Source organism: Centrocercus urophasianus, unplaced genomic scaffold, assembly GCF_019232065.1.
Source record: "Centrocercus urophasianus isolate 14NV4802_14NV808 unplaced genomic scaffold, USGS_Curo_1.0 seq_14, whole genome shotgun sequence".
Lineage (NCBI taxonomy): Eukaryota > Metazoa > Chordata > Aves > Galliformes > Phasianidae > Centrocercus > Centrocercus urophasianus.
In genome coordinates, this window is record NW_024884586.1 from 23,834,225 (window position 1) to 23,849,997 (window position 15,773).

The 15,773-nt window shown below is 43.6% G+C and overlaps 1 protein-coding gene across 1 annotated transcript in view; it reads right to left on the bottom strand.

Annotated features, from left to right (window-relative positions):
• GREM1 (gremlin 1, DAN family BMP antagonist) overlaps positions 1–3,235 on the bottom strand; it is a 9,913-nt gene extending 6,678 nt beyond the window's left edge. Inside the window, exon 1 of the mRNA XM_042813458.1 lies at positions 3,110–3,235. The gene's annotated coding sequence lies outside the window, so the exon portion shown is untranslated. The remainder of the gene's footprint in view (positions 1–3,109) is intronic.
• Positions 3,236–15,773: the final 12,538 nt, after the last annotated feature.

Here is a 15,773-nt window from a genome sequence, read left to right on the forward strand (position 1 = left end):
GGGAGTAGAAGAAAAGCAAAATACAAAGGAAAATAAGGTATTATGCCTCAGTAATGAAAGTAGCCTGCAATCTGCACTCTCTCTGATCCCAGAGCTCATAAGAGAAGACAACACCTCTGCTTATGTTAGGAACAAAAATGATTCATCCAATCTCCAATCCCCAAATTAGTGTTTGTGAACTTAGTGTTTGAGCTTCCTCAAAAGCTTTTTTTATTACTTAAAAAAAAAAAAAAAAAAAACCAACTATCAACCCACAAACAGCACAAGTAGCTCAATCCATGTTACCATGCCCAAGGTTTTACCCAAAGGAAGTCTTTGGGTAAAACATCCAGAAGTAGATGGTTTGGGATTTTTTTTTATTTTTTATTTTTTTATTTTTTGCCTTGTCATAGCCATAATTCTGAATGTGTCATAGCTCTGAAGCCTGGTAAGAGCTGTGAAGAATCAGGCTGCAAAAGCACATAAATGCTAAATTTCTGCAGAACTTTCTGTGCTTAATATGGGCCGTTGTAGAAGCAGCAGTGTGATCAGAAATCCTTCTGAGAACTCAGCTGAGAATTCTTTGAATAAATAGATCACCACAAACAAAACACTTCATTTGCGTCCCACTTACTTCATTCAGATCCAGTGAGAGATCTGATATCTTTAATATTTAAAGTAAGTAACAAAATACCTCAGAAATCTTTCCGTATTTCCCTACTGAGTTTTCTTCCTCATCATCATCTGCAAGCACTCAGTCCTGTAGCCAACAGCAGTTTTATTGCTAACTTCAAACGGGAGCAGAATTGGACCCAACCATTCAAATCCCCTCACACAGGGATTATCTGGAACTAGGATCCAATCATTTGATGGCAGATGAGGATGCCTGCAGATTAATACCTGCAGCCATTCACAGAGGAGTGTAAACTGTTTCAGGTTTACTGCTCAATACATTAAGCAGTCATTTTTTAGCTTATACATTTTCTACTGTAATTTAACTTCCAAAAGTCAGTATTTAAACAGCGCTTTCCTATGAGTTCCCAGGCAGAGCCACAAAGCAACCCCTGAAATGCTGTGCACACAGCGACACATTTACAAGCGCTGGGTGGAATCCCAGCTCCACTGAAATGCGCAAATTCTCACAGCTTTCTGCAGGCCCAGCATTTCATCTGCAAGCCATATTCACTGGGAAAATATTCTGATGAGCCACGGGTTCATGTGCTTGACAGAAAGCATGAAAAATAATCTGCTGAAGACCTAGAAAAATAAATGTGCATGGTGGGCTTCAAATAGCAGCCAAGCAAAGAGGCAAAACACAACACTGGCTATTGAGAAAACCAAAGTGGTTATGTCCCAGTGGATCAGAATGATTTTCTGCCTGGTTTATTACATATGAATTACAGAAATAGTCTTATGTAATGTTTTCATAGTTATAGATCTGTATTTTTAAATATACAAGAAGGCAAAACAACAGCAGTTCCCATAGACCCATTTTAATTTTTTTTTTTTTTTCCCTTCAGACCAAGATGGTAAAGCTAATATGGCTCTTTGGTAGAGTTTAGGTACATTTACATTTCCTTCACGTGAGTCACAGAGTTTCCTTTTTCGAGCCGTTTAATTCGTGTGGGCAGCACCACGAGGAACAACAACAACAACAACAACAACAAAAAAAACAAAAAAACCCAAACAAACAAACAAAAAAAAAAAAAAACGGAGAAACCTCCTCTAGAGAGGTATCTCTCTGCAGGGGCCGCAAGCAGCAGCACACGGCGTGTGCACGGAGTTACCAACGCACGTCGGGGCGGCCCCGCAGCTGCCAGTCGCACTACGAGAGCGCAGTCGCTCCGGAAACTTTTGCTCACCGGGCCCTGGGAACAGTGCTGTGCAACGACACTAAGAAACGTCTCGGAAAACGCCACGCATTTCTACACAACCTCACCGGGAGAACAGCAAGCGCTTTAGCACAGCTTAGGACTGAACCCCCAGGAGGAGAGACAGAGCACGGCCGTGCGCGCTGTCAGAGACCCGAGGGGGCTCCGTACCCCGTCCCGAGCGGAGACTTCAGCGCAGGCCTGGCGCCTGTCGCCTCCTGCGGAGCCTTCCCTCGCTCCGCAGCCCCAGGGAGGAACCGCGGGCAGCGCATCGGCAGCTAACGAGATGCAACGGCCCCCAGGAGCGGGGTGCGGGATATGCAGGACCGCGCACTTTGCCAGCCCGCCGTCGCGGCGCTCCCGTCGGATCAGGGAGGCCGTCTGACCCGCAGAGCGGTGGCGGCAACGGCAGAGACCTCTCCGCGGGCGCCGGCCACCGCGCAGCCTCGTCCCCGGATCCCGAGAGGTCGCACCGAAACGGCCGGGTGGCTCGTTCGCCCCGTCCACGCCGGCAGGGCTCACGTCCCGCTCGGCCCCGACGTCGAGGCTGGCAGCTCCGCCAGGACGAGGCCTCTCAGTAACGGGGAGCGCTGCGGCAGAAGGACGGCCGGAGCTATCGGGGCGGCGAAGCAAAGCCGGCGGAGAGCAAAGTGGCGCTGCGTACGGCGGACACACCGCCGCTCCTCCCGCCCGAGGACACGCGTAGTCGCCCGCGAGCGCGCAACTTGGCCTCCGCCTGCTCTGCGCGGCCCCGACGTCTCATGCCACCTGCCCGGGAGGGGACGCGGAGCGGGGTTGCTCGGAGGAACGGGATGGGATGGAACGGGCCAGGGCGGGCAACGGCGAGGCCGGCACCTGGATCTGCCCTCGACCCGCTCCGCGCAGAGGCCGGGCCGGGATTTCGCCGTGAGTCGGGTGGGCGCCGCATCCAATTTGTTGGGAGTGATGCTGTAGGCGGAGATGAGAAGCTTTTGCAATCCCCGCGCCTGTCAGGGGAGAGAGATGTCACAGCGCCCCGATCCCCGGCGGAAAAGCTAGTGACAGCCCTATGGCTCTGACAGGCGAGCCGGTGGCACCTCCGCACGCCCAACAGCAAGGCCATGCACCGACGAACGACTCCTCCTCTTGCCCGCACCCCGGAGGTAGGAGAAAGGCATTACAGTTTTGCCTCCCGCACAGACTGGCCAAGCGGGACCCATCTGTGCTCCCGCTGCGAATGCGCAGCTCGGCCCGGCCCGGCTCAGCAGCGGCCGGCTCACCTGCGTGGCGGCTCCTCGGGAGCCCGGCTTGGCGGCGGCTCCTCGGCGGGGCGCAGCGGGGCTGAATGCTGCGGGTCACTCGGCGGAGTGGGAGGCGTGGGAGCCCGCAGCCACCCAGCAGTCCATAGAGGGCGAGGCTGGGATCCTGCCTACAAATTGCAGCAGCGCCGAGCTGTCTCCCATTTAAATGTCTCCCAGCTGAGGTCTCCGCTCCAAGCCCCTCCAGATCATTGGACAAGCGCCTCCGCCCCCTTTAACACTTCCATAAACTTCCACTAGGGAAAGCTCTCGGGCGTGCAGATAAACACTCGACTACTTTCCTCTCTTAAGAGAATCGCTGCTAAAGGTCACCACCCCAAGGAATTTTATCTGGAACGTACAGAAAAATCACATTTTCCATCCTCGTTAAAGTATGACATTTAAGAAGAGCTCCCCCGGCCCCGCCTGCTCCCTTCCCGTTCCCGCTGCCCAGGGCCGCGGTCCCGCAGGGCAGAGCCCGCACGCGGCCGGCTCCGGCAGGAGGGAGGCAGCGGCCTTCCTGGCCCCACTGCCACCCGCTGAGGTGTGAGGTTTGCTTCTAAAAGTGTGGCAAATAAACAAACGAAAGAAAAAAGGTGGAGGAAAAGCTGCATTCGTAGCTCTTCTATCACTGAAAGCCTTTTTTTTTTTTCTTTTTCTTTTTTCTTTTTTTTCCAACTGCCTACAACAGGCAGGACACCTCGGGTGGGCGTTTTCCCCTCCCGCTGGTCTCTCGGAGGGCAGTGGGCACCTCGGACATCCCGCGAGGTTGTCATCCTGGAGTCGCTCTCCTGTCGGGGCCGGGAGCTCCTCCCGGCTTGAGGTCCTGCTGCCCACTGCCGCCCGGCTATGGCTCTCCTTGCCCACTGGCGTCTCACTGCAGGTCTTGCTGCAGCCGTCTGCTGTTGTGTCCCTGTTTTCTGACGTGAACCTGAACGACGAGGCATCTCGGTGGCCTCACCTCAGGGCTGAAGAGAGGTGCAGCTCTAGCAAAAGGATTTGTATAATCCCCACTTTTGCAGATGGGGAGGACATATTGAAATTAAACTAAAAGGATCTGCTGCTTTAAGGATGCCAAGCCCAGGCAGGATGCCAGGTGCTGATTGTTCAGAGCTCTTAGCACCAGCTGGCTCCTTATTAGGGCTGCATTTAGTGCCAGCTACAAAGGTGAGTGCTTAGCGTGCTGGCAAATTATTACCCTTTATTTTGCATATGCATGTATTTGGTGATAACCTGGTAAGAAAGAATTTCTCTGTTCCTTGATCAACAGTGCATAGAAGTGCTGTAGAGGATGCAGCCGTGCTATGGTTGATGGCAGCATGAGAGCGAAAATGTGCTGGTGTGCGGGGGCACTGCAGTTCAAATACAATGAAGAGGGAAAGGACTACTGGCAGAGAATCACAGTAAGTGACATCTAGATGGATGGAAAGAGAGGCCTAGGGAATTTTTAGGATTTTTTGTTATTTTGCTCCAAAAAAGCGCTATTAGACTTCATGGATGTTTTTAATTAGCTGGGGTCCTTCTTTCTGAATCCGGAGAGAGAGTCACGATTCCCACCTCTCAGTGTGCTCGCAGCCTTTATGTGCTTCTCCTTTGTGAAGCATAGTGGTGGTACTGCTGTGAGGGGCAGGGGGCCTTGATCCCCCATGTTCTGTGTCTCTGAATAACCTTAGGGCTAGGTTGGGCCCTAGAGCCACACTGGGGCTGCTGCTGGTGGACCATGAAGGCAAATGGCTGTAGCCATACCTGCTTCCATCAGGTGAACGAAGGTAGAGGTACAAAACAGATGGCAGAAAGGAAGAATCACTTATGCCTATGTTTATTTCTTTGTGGTTGAGGTAGGGAGAAGCTTTTATTTTGTTCATTGTGTTTTTAGCAAGAGGTATCTAGATCATCTCTAGCTTAGAAATTTGTATCCCTTCTGCTGCAGGGTTCTGTAGAACAGTGCTCCCAGTCTGAATGGAGCTTTGCTGTCAGACCCTGAGCAGAGATAAGGTTCTCTTCGAGGTAGTGGGTGTGCCTGGCATTGTGCTGAGCCTCAGCAATGCTGTCAGCTGTAGCCGTTCTGCACTGAGTGGTTAGTATAGGGGAGTCCTGTGGGGATATGTAAGTTTTCTGTGGCAGAGTTTGGGGCTGAAGAGAAGCAATGCCATGGTGTTATGGCAGCACGCACTGCCAGCCTGGCTGGATCCAGCTTCCTGCTCACTGATGGCTTTTTTTTTGTTGTTGGTTTGTTTTGTTTGTTTCATTTCCTTTCCCATTTCTTGCTGGTATTTAGCGTGTGAGTTGCTCTTTGTTTTAGTAGAACAGTAACAATTGTTTTAAGCTTAAAAGAAGTGCTGTACTTAATTCTTGCATAGAAGAATGTTATTGGGCTGAGCTCCTGTCTGCTACCACTGCCTCTGAGCTCTGCTCAGTGCCTCCTCCCTGCCAGGGCAGTTGGCGTCTCATTAAAAGCCTTTGCAGAGGAGCCAGGGCCTGACAGGGGCCAGATCCTCCTCTTGAGTGCATCGGAATTACTTATAATAACTTCAGGGAGATTTCACGAGTTCTGTCAGTGGAGGAGCTGGCCCTAGTGCATCCCAAATCCCAACACAGTTGGGCACATCCCTCCAGGTCAGGGAAGGCAGGAGAATGAGCACCTCACCTGGGCTCTGGACAACTCTGCTGCAGGGAATGGAGTGTGATGTGCAGGGCCATGTGTCTGGCACTCAGTTAAGAGGAAGAGCTAAAAGTGTGCATGAAACTTAGCTACTGATGACAAACTCACTGATATTTTCTATATTTTTTATATGGCAGCAGCATGAGAATTGTCTGCTCTGGCAGTAAAATTCAAGAACAGTAATTCCAAGCCAATCTACTTTTGAAGCAGAAAATAGGAATGTATGCATCCATATCCCTTCATGTTCTGCTAATATGAAGGTAGTGATGTCCCCCTACGCTTTTTGCTCTTTAGAATTAGAGAGGTGCTTGTGCAAATCTTTTGCTAAACGTTTCACTCCCTTATTCTCAGTCTCATAGAATGATAGAACCATAGAATGACTTGGGTTGGAAAGGTCCATAAAGGTCACTTAGTCCCAATCCCTGTTGTGGGCTGGTTTGCCACCCACCAGCTCAGGCTGCCCAGGAACCCATCCAACCTTGCCTTGAATGTCTTCAGGAATGGAGCATTCACAGCTTCTCTGGGCAACCTGTGCCAGTGCCTTACCACCTCTGAGTGAAAAACTTCTTCCTAATATCTAATCTAAGCCTCCAATACCACCATAACTTTCCCCTTTGAACTTGCCATCAGCTCTGGCGTTTGGAAGCTGGGCACGTGTGTTCACAGCTACACTGGAGGGTGTGTGATCTGTAGAGGAGCCTGGCTTGCAGGGCATGCTCACAGAGATGAAAGGTGTCTTTGTTTTATGGGTACTGTATCCTTTGGGTAGTGAACACACCTGGTTACTGACTTCCAAGAGGGGTGAGATGAGCAGCACCTCAAGGGTGATCCATGTGAAAACAAGGCTGTCTGCAGGTGCATATTGAGTATTCTGCCCAGAGTGATGTAAGGAAGGCAATGTGTAAGCAAGAGAATCTGGGGGTGTTATTTGACAGCCAGCTGAACATGAGCCAATGAGGTGCCCAGGTAGCCAGGAAGGCCAGTGGCATCCTGGGTTGTCTCAAAACTAATGTAGTCAGCAGGAAAAGGGAGGTGATGGTCTCTCTTATTCGCACTGGTGAGGAAACATGGAGATATGGCACTGAGGGATGTGGTATAGTGGGCATGGTGATGATGGGCTGATGGCTGGACTAGATAAACTTAGTGGTCTCTTCCAGCCTTAATGATTCTGATTTTTCTGTTACCATCAGTTCCAGTCAGCATGGAAAAGGGTTTTCGCTTTTTATTTCAAACATTTTATTTAAGTAGGCAAAGAGTAATAAATGACATAAAATAAGGGAAGATATCCTGTGCTTTCAGAGCACTTTATTAATGTACCAGTCCAGTGGTTCTCTTTCAGACATTTTACTGTTTGTTCTGGTAGAGATTACTATGTTTAAAAAAAAAAAAAAAAGAAAAAGAAAAAACAAACCTTCATAGAGGTATAGCTTAGAGAACTTCATCTCAAAATTTTACTTTGTGTCAATCAGTATAAAGTAATATATGAAAAGAGGTCAGTGTGAATTATGATAAATTTTTCATAGAGCCTACTGGATAATCAGTCTCTGGACTATGCTTCACATTTAGACTGATAGAACATCATTATTTTAGTGTATAGATTTTCATCAAAAGAACGACAAAAAAATAAAGCAAGAGGAAATGTTTGTTGGTGTTCATCAGTTATATTTTTTTAATGAATTGTTTTGACTTTGCTATTGGTTTTTTTTGTTTTTTTTTTCAAAATAACACTTCATCTAGACATATACCTGCATTTCATTTGCAAGTGCTCAGAAATAGGACATAGGAAATCCAAAGTATAAATTGCTTTGAGATAAAAACGCTCACTTTAAGCACTTTAAAATCTTCTTCAGCTCTGAAAAGAATGGTGTCCTGGTATGCCTGAAAAGCTTTCTGGTTTCAAATATAATATGTATACAGTCAGGTTGTGTGCTTGTAATGTTCTCTGCACTAGGAGCCATGGTCACTCACCAGAATTCCACAGCACTATGTGCTGCAGACATAGAATAAAAATATGTTTTCTGGCCTCAGAACACCTATGTATGTAATGCATCCCATATGTGACTATTTTTCAAAAGTGATTTAGAAAAGCTTATTTTATTAAGATGAAGTTTGACTGTTGGACAAGTATAAACTTTCATACCAAATGAAGAAATGTAATTGGTCAAACTTACCTTTTATTTCTGTTTCCACAGTTTTTAATTTTTTTTTTTTTTAAATATATCCTTGGTATTTGATGGCTAGAGAAAAATCTGCCAAGAAAATGAAAGCCATAAAGTAACTCTGAAAGATTCTTCTTCCCTTCTGCATTTGCTTTAGACATCCTTCATGGCAGGACTGCCTGCAAGATCTGGGGGAGGTGTCTGCTGATGGGCTCTGCTTTCTGGATGGTTTTGGAGCAGCATGCCAGTAGGTGACTCCACTCAGAACTCTGGAGCTCAGAAGCCCTTATAGTTTAAAGCTGTGGCTGGGTATTAGGAAGGAGGCGTCGAAAGAGCCTGGGTTTTTGTTTGCTTACATATTTCACTCCATGACATGACAGCTATGAAATAGAGTTTCCAGTTATTCTGCAAAATGAACTGATTCCTTCCCACACGGTGCTGCATCCCACATGTTGGTGACAGTATCTCAGGTTGCATGTGCTTTCAGAACATGTATAGATGTGCCACGGGCAGTTCTGGCAGGGCAGTGGCACCCTGCTGTGGTGCCAAGCAGTGCTTTGCACCTGTACCTGGGGTGCAGCTATTCTGCAGAGATCGGAATGAGAGCTCTGTGTATAGTTTGGGGCCTCAGTGCAGCACTCTGGTGCAGCACCTCAGAGTGTAATGCTCGCCATGCACTTAGGTGAAGTGAAAGTGGAAGCTGAAACCTCGACTTCTGGCTCTGCCACTTGCTGCCTGTTGCGAAAGAAAAAGGAGTAACAAATGCAGGAGAAATGTTTCATGATGTATGTGGGTTCATAAGGCTTTTAATTTGGATTGTCTGCTTTCCCATTGCCTGCTTCTTAAAATTCACATCTTATCTGTTTTTGTTTTTCCTGGCAATACCTAGGTAAAAACAGAATGCCGGATAAAGAAGTGGCTTTGCAGGAATGAAGGAATGTCAGCTCCCTTTGGGCTGCGACAACAACTTATTCAGCCCGTGTGCAACTTCTGCCCTTTATATTTGAAATGCAGCGAGACAAACACAACTGCTGTGTTACGGGAAAGACAGAGCTCTGTGAAACCATTGTGTTCATACTCTTCTCTGAGTGAATGGTAGCATGTTCCTAGGGAGGAGGTAGTAGGAAACAGAGCCTGTCCTCACTGCCATGTTGTGTTTGGATGGTCTCCGTGTCAAGACGATGACATATAAGAGGCACAAGCACCCTCCCATGCCCTTCACTCACAGCAATTTTCTCATGCCTCCATTTCCCCTGTGATAGGGAGAAGAGTTTTTCAAGGAGCCAGAATTGTTTTGGTGTAAATCATTAAGGCTGGTTCAGTACCAAGCTCACAATGAAATAAGCAGTTAATTTTAGTAAAAGAAGCCAGGGGTTCACATCAATATGGAAAGACAATTTGTATTTTATTTATTTATTTATTTATTTACCTTTTGTGTTTCCATGCCTGAATGCATCCATTTCTAAAAGCTTTTAATGGGGAAGAAGGCCTTCTAACTTCTGCAGTTCTCCACAGTTTTAAAAAAAAAAAAAAAAAAAAAAAAAAGCTATTTCCAGAGAATAAGCCAAGTTTTCATTGCTGTGGACAAAAAAAATCTACAGGCAGTCAAAGAAGTGTTTTAACTGCTTGTGGTTATCTAAAAGAACTGCTGAAGATAAGGCAGCAACCCAGCAAGCTGTGTTGATTTGAACAGCATTTCAACTATACGTATATATGCAAACACATATTTAAGTGCTTTGCTGGGTAAGGTGGACTTGTGTACACACTTTTTTTTTTTTCCCAGATTGAGACCCCAGTCCTCTAGGGGCCTGCCAGATGCCTGCCTTTGTTTTCAGTGATCTATTCAGACAGTATGAAGTGAAGAGCATGCGAAAATCCCAGGGGTTTGAGTCAGGCGAGCCTTCTGAAAGGACCCAAAGTGATGTATTATGCCTTTCTCTGTAAGTGTGTATATTAGAACTTTAAACTTTGCAAGCTGAAGAAATAACAGTACAATGCAGTAATAACAAAATGCACAAAAAGTCTATATTTTTTTGTCTGTATGGTTACCAAAAATTTACTCTTTCAAAAATTGCCAAAGAAATCAGTTCTGGGAAACTACACAGGCAAATGTAGGGCCAAATCTCTTGTCCTGATATTTCCAACGGCTCTGTTTTGCTTCTTCTGTTTCCTTGTCAGAAGTATCCTGTTCAGCCTGTTTGGCTAAGGGCAGTTGGATATTTATTCATTGATCTTTCCCTTTCTTACAGTATCTTGAATTCTAATTAGCATTTTTCAAGTTCTTTTACTTTCTTCCCCAAATATAGCTACACCAGACCTCATTCTTCCCCTTTTTCTGGAGCTGTTCAAAGTCATGGAAGAGCTGTCATCCTATGTTCTGTAACTAACTGCACTGCCTATAAATTCATCAGCTGCTTTCATTTGCAGTTTAAGTTCTATTTCTTTTTACATTTAGCAGTGTGCCTGGAAATGAGTAAAATCACTTGGTGTTAGGAGAGGCTCTGAATAGTTCAGGAGCTTTCTTCTAGGTGTTCGCAATTAATCAGACACCAAACACTTGGAGCATTTGGATGCACTTTTAAAAAGTCTGGAAATGTAAACAGGAAATCTTAATGCACTAAAGACGTAAGCGAAGAAGTTAAGTTGCAAGTGACCAAATCAATTACACTTCAGATCACACTGTGGCAGGGCTTTTTGGTCTTGAACCAGATGGAATGAGACTCTTTGTGAAGGAGGTATTATTATTTCTTGTCATGGTTTCAAAATGAGCATATAAATTCACAGTAAAAAAAAATACATATTTTTCCTTTTGAAAAATATATGAAAGCATTTAGAGGAAGGAATCCTTGTGACCGGCGTCATCAAGAGCTATCAGATGCACTTCTAAAAATATACGTCCCTGTTGCTAACCCAAGCAAACAAGAAATGAATGTGACGTCTTACTCTGGTGTGAGGCAAAGAAGAAATCTTGCTTTTTAGTAGAATGAAGTCTTAGATTTAGAGCTTATGACTTGTTTTGTCAACGTTTTTCCTGTAGGCTGAGATTTTTTTTCATTGAGACAGCTGTTGTGATATAAAAATGTACCAGAGAGGTATCTCTTTCTCTTTGCTGTAGTTTATTGAGATAAGTCTGTGCCATCACCTGGATTTTTCTGGAGTCATAAAGCACTTTTATAATACAATGGAAAGAGATAGGACAACTTGTTGAGCTCTGAGAGGAAGTGACTGCTGGGATCAAGTGTAACGAAACTTGCTTCCTAGATAAAGTCATTGTAGCCAAATGTAACTTCTTTGTTTCTGGTTCTGAGAAGTATTTTGGAAAACCAAATACTTATGTTTTGATATGTCACATCAAGTTGTTTGCTTTATTTGGCATCTAGATCACACTTTATTTGCATATACCATCATCATCTTTTGTGAGAGCTTTGAAAAACGCTTTAGTATTTCTCCCTATATATATATGGAAGTAGAGTCCTAAATGCAGAATGTGCTAACAATTTTAAGTTACTAGCATGAAGAATGCAGTTGGGTAAGTTGACTCTTAGTAATTCCCTAGTCTTTCTGAACATAGCATTCTTACGGAAACCCGAAGACCTCACTTCTGGAGTGCTGCCCCACAGTCCAAATGCTACACATTCACCTTAGACTGAGGTGAGAGCTGCCACACAGAGTTCTTGACAGCATTTAGATGCCTGAGGTACTTTATTGACAAGAAAGCGTAGGTATACATAGACTTAAGCTGCCTAAGGAATGGGAAAGAGAGGCAGGATCTGAAGATGATGTTCTTTGGTATTTGTGTTCCACACCAGCTGCAGTGTGGATACTCAAGGTTTAAGTGGATCTGGCCCTCAACCTCTTCACTTCTGTTCTACCATCTGTTGCAGATGTGCAACAATGTAGACGCGATGGGTTTTTGTGGAGCAATCAGTATTTTAGGGACTATCTATGAAGGTGTTATCTTCATGTTTGTGGGTAAATCTTGCCATTTTGATGGCTTACGGGTTAATGCTGGGAACATAAAAGCACAGCATGTCAATACATACACAGTCAATGCTGTTAGACACAAACTAGAAAATCACCTCAACTATCGGAGCGGGAAATAATTTGTATATTTTAAATTGAAAGAAATGTGTGCACATAGCTTGTATGTTGGATAACTTGTTCTTGTGAGAACCCCTGAAGACAAGTCTTCAAAAAGGCTGCAGCGAAAGTGGAGAATAGCGTGGAGAAGCTAGAAGGAATCAGAGGCTGGGCTAACTTTTCTGTGTTTTTAACTCCATGCACAGTACCTGCATATGCAAGTAGCCCTGGGGCAGCTGGGTCAGAGAGTTGTTTGGGAATTTAAACAATAGCTGTGGACTGTGTGTAAACTGACAGCAATGTTTTTCTGTCAGAATTATGACTTTTTAAGAACTTGCTAAAATCGGTTATGTCTCTTCTTATTTGATAAGCATTTTATGCAGCAGTAAGGATGATCTTGTTATTGCAACTGAACTAACACAGCTCTGAGGACCATAAGTCTCACAGCCATCATGCTGTCCATTGGAGCCCCTGAACATTTTGCAATCAGCTTTGTTTGTGGTTGCAGTGTTCTTAAAATAAATTAATTACAAAATCAAAATTAACCAATAATGAATTATTAGTCTTTCTCTGGATGACCTTTTTTTCTTTTATGGGTATGTTTTGTTCATTTGGAAATACAAAATGCCACAGTGTGGCAATTTCTTTTATTCCTAAGAATGCAAAGATGTTCTGCCTACAACAGTGTGACTCTGGACCACACTTACCTATGAGGTTTATCCCACTTGAACGTTAGGCACTTTTAGATGGTTTTTAGACACTAGGATGTAGGCAGTGCACTGAAGAACTGCATATGTTAGGTTGGTTTGGTTGTTTTGTGGTGGTGTTGTGTTTGTTGTTGTTTTTTTTGCTTCTCAGAATGAAGATTTAATTAAAGTAAGTTAAGACTGACTTTATTTCAGCATTGAAACTGTATGCCCTTCCTGTGAGCAATTCTTAAATATTAAGATGCTCAGATCTAAAAGAAGCCCCGTAACCTATCTGTAAGGGAGAACTTCGGTGGCTCTCAAAACTTACATTGTCACGTGGTTATTAGGTTGGGACAAAGATCTGGAATGAAAGCAGTCAGTGTTTATGCATCTGAAATGGTCTGTAAATGGATGATGCCAGTTAAGGAAAGAAGGAGAATTTGTGCATTCTCCTCTGCCTTGCTCCATTTACAATGAAACATCGCCACCGACTTTCACTACTGTTGTTCTTGGAGAGCAAAGTAGGTTGAAGAAACACAATTACACGTAAAATACACCTGTGTGTCATAAGGAGAGCTGTATTCATGTCTTTTGATGACAAGAATTAGGGGAAAGAGAAAAGATGGTTCAGGTCTAGTAGGTCTTTAACTTTTGAAGCTATTCTCAATTCCAAACTTCTCTCATAAACATAGATGTTAGTGACACTTCTTTTTTTAAGCTGTCTCAGTCCCAATTGGTAATGTTGCTGCCATGATATTTGCATCGTTTAAGATTTATTGTGCTCCCATGTGTTACACACATGGCCAGCAGCTATTCACAGGATTCATAGAATCACAGCAAAGCAGTTAGCATCATTTAAAAAAAAACAAAACGAACAAACAAACAAAAAACCTGAGTAGATACTACATACTTCTTGTGGTGAATTGGGATCATGAACTGGAATTCAACCCCATTCTTCACCAAACAGCAGAAGGCTTGAGTGTGCTAGACCTCAACCATGTATGTACTTGAGAACCAGTCCTTTAACTCTTTCATTATCTCAAATTCAGACAGCTTGGTTTAGGATAAAATGCTTTAACACCATTTGTTGTTCATTGGGCCCTTCATGATGGCAATTACACCCTTTTCTTATAATTTCTGTTTAGTTTTCAGTTCATTTGCATCTGAGTAAGTGCATCACTGCCAGCAACTGAGCACTTTAATAGAACTTGCCATTTTTGCTCATGGTTGTAGTATGCCTTTGGCTCTAGGCACTGTGAGCAGGCAAGACCTTTTAAGGGACATGTTAATTATCTAAAAAGAAGTCTCACTGTTTGAAATGATTCCTGAACATCTTTCAAGATTACTGAAGGTGCTTGCGTGAATCCAAATAAAACTGCTGCTAATAAAGCAGCAAGCCCATTCATCTATCTGTGAGTCATGTGAAACTGCCTTTACACAGTTTACATTTCTGTGTAGAAGATGGTTGTAGCATCTGCCCACTTTCCTTTTCTCCTTCCACAAATCTAAGTCTGTGAAGTTGGCTGAGAAGTCACCATCTTTGAACTCTGTATCTTCGCAATTCTTACATTCCAGACTGGCATGTAAGAAAGAAATATCGGCTTGAAAATTAATTCACAGGACAGCATAACAAAAGAGGTAAGACTTGGTTTAACAAGCTTACAAACCAAAAGGCCAGAAACATACAACTTTGTTTTGTGTTGGTGTTGCTGCAGGCTTTTTTGAACAAATTTGTATGCTTGAAACATTTGGTTTTGGGTTTTGTACAGAATGAAAATGAAAACAAAGCCTTCTCAACTCTTTCATGCTGCTACCAGCTACAGATCTGGTTTGAGAGCTTCAGCTCAACTCTTCTCTCTTTTTTTTTTTTTCTTTTAAATTCTTCTTCCCATGCTTCTGACATTCGGAATAATAAGATGCTTGAATGTTGCTTTATCCACAGCAAATCCAGAAGCTTAATTGGCTTGGTGATGTTTATCTTTCTGCCAATGTCTTCGTCAGTTTTGCAGATTAAATTTGTTTACCGTATTTCAATAGGATAAGATTCAGATTGACTTTACTTAATGATCCTGTGTATGATGCAGACAGACAGCATGGTTTTGTTAGCTGAATGCAGACATGCCAACAGAATCCTGTTATTTTGCATAGATTCCTTCAGCAAATTGTCTGAAATGTGTGATAGGTAGTTAACACGCTTGTTTTATTAAAAAAAATCTTAACTTTTTTGTTTCCTAAATAATGAAAATTCTAAGTGACTATAGGTATGTTCAAGCCACTTAATTCATGTACACAATGAGTGTACACAGGGATGATTACATCTGTGAGAGATGACCAACTTTTTTTGCCTCTTTAAATGATTTTTGGTGTCATAAGCTCTTATAGAGGAGATAATTGCCATCTTTGTTCCCTGATCCCAAAAGACAAGCACTGTGATTCTGTGTGTAAAACTACATAAAAATATTGGGACTGCTGTTGAAAGCATTTGACAGAACTTTTTTTTTTTTTTTGACTTTTTTTCTTTTTTTTTTTTAATGAATACAGAACTACTTATCCCAGTTAAGAAAGGTAGCTTTAATATGGAACCAAAATTAGGTTGATGATGTCCATTATGGTGCAATAGCTGTACTTTATCAGTATTTCACAGAAGTGCTACTGAGCCTTTGTGAATGAATACTAAAGCTGCCTGATGGACTCAGACTGTGGCTGGTATGGCTCCGCATTTGATTTCTTCTTGTGGATGGTTCCTGTAAAACACATCATTGTATTGTGCAACATAAAGATGGGTGGCTTTTTTTTCTGTTTTGCTGCTGATGTTTTGTTTTTGTTTTGCTTGTTTTTAAGACAAAAATATCTCAAAAATATTTGTAAGTGTGTAACTTTCCTTTTCCTTCTGTGTGCACATAGGTGGAAGGGCAGCTCCTCAGCACTGGTGATGTGCAGTGCCAGCAAGTGCTGTGAGCTGACTTACAGAAGTCAATTGGAGCACTTCTGATACTATTAAGAATAAATTACCTCTTTGCCCCTCCCTTTTTTTTTTTTTTTTTTTTTTTTTTTGA